The 1,298-nt window shown below is 53.0% G+C and overlaps 1 pseudogene; it reads left to right on the forward strand.

The window, feature by feature from the left end:
* The first annotated feature begins 801 nt into the window (after positions 1-801).
* On the forward strand, positions 802-991 carry LOC148117848 (Nuclear RNase P; annotated as a pseudogene).
* The last annotated feature ends 307 nt before the right edge of the window (positions 992-1,298 follow it).

A 1,298-nucleotide genomic window follows, 5' to 3' on the forward strand; every position in this document is an offset into this window, starting at 1 on the left:
CCGTTTAAAAGCAGATGCCTCGGGACCCTACTTGCTCTCTCTAAGCTTTCTCTCGTCCCTGCTCTATCGTCCCTTCCCCCAATTTTCCTCAAGGGAATGCTCCAAATAAAGATGTGACCAGAGAAGGAATTCTCGTTTTTGGTGGGGTTCATTCCTGCTGGACAGGATGGCGCCCCGCAACTGGTGCTCGAAACCCCGGACGCTGAGGGACCCTGACAACTACGCCGGGGGACCCTGAGAAAGCCCGGGAGAAAAAGCCAAGATCAGACACCAGCACAGAGAGCCTTGAATTTCAGAACTCTGAGAACATGGAGCGGTGAGTGACGTCGGTTGAAATCCCCAGAAAGGGGAGGAAAAGAAATGTAAAAAGGAATTTCAAAGGATAGGCCTAAATAGAAAAAAAAAAAAAAAAAAATCAAAGTTAAGGTATCTGAAAGAAGGTACAGAAAGCAACGGGGAAGAAAAATCCCTTAAGTTCAGTGCAGGAGGAATGTAAACAGCAGCAAAAAAGGCGAGGTAACTAAGGCGGGACTTTGAGGACGATGGGGTACGGGAGACCGCGGCTTCCGCTCCCTCTCCGTCCACCTGCGTACTCGCTGTTAGAGACTGGAGGCAACAGTCTCGTAGGGAGGCAAACTTGATCACTGCCTTCCCTGTTCTTAAGAGCCACAGAGCTTTTGGGGGTGATTTTCGCCTAATTTTGTTAAGAGAGCTCAGTCTTTGGCTCTCAGGTACAGAAAACTTGAACTTTGTTTGAGGAAGTAGCCGGCGGTGGTGGCGCACGCCTTTAATCCCAGCACAGGCTCTGCGGAAAAACTGTGTTTCCATAGCAACATGGGCGAGCGGGGAGGTGAGTTCCCAGAGAACGGGGCTCTGCGCGCGGGCGGACCGGGCAGGAGAAGCCCCTCCACGGGTGGGCGGATGCCCCCCCTCGCCGGAGCTTGAAAAAGACTCACAGCCGGCGGTGCGAGTTCATTGCCTGAGGTGAAACGGCGAGCCCGCGCACGGCCCGGGGCGGAGCCATGCCTTTGGGCCATGCGGAGCGCGCCATTATGGGCTTCAGAGGCGGAGCTGTGGCAGCCGCCGCTGTCCGCTGCTGCCGCCGCCCTCAGTCAAGGTCGCCAAGAATTCAGTCAGATAAAAACATTTGTCGCCAAAAATTCAGTCAGATAAAAACATTTATCCCCCAAACATCGCCCCTTTGTCAGCAGGAAGTAGCCAGATGATCGACGTCCATTCTCCCTCAAAGAACTGGTCCTAATTATCATAATAAAGGCGCGTCAACCTGGTTATCATTA

The sequence above is a fragment of the Myodes glareolus genome, chromosome 25 (genome assembly GCF_982192425.1).
Source record: "Myodes glareolus chromosome 25, mMyoGla1.1, whole genome shotgun sequence".
In the NCBI taxonomy this organism is placed as follows: Eukaryota; Metazoa; Chordata; class Mammalia; order Rodentia; family Cricetidae; genus Myodes; species Myodes glareolus.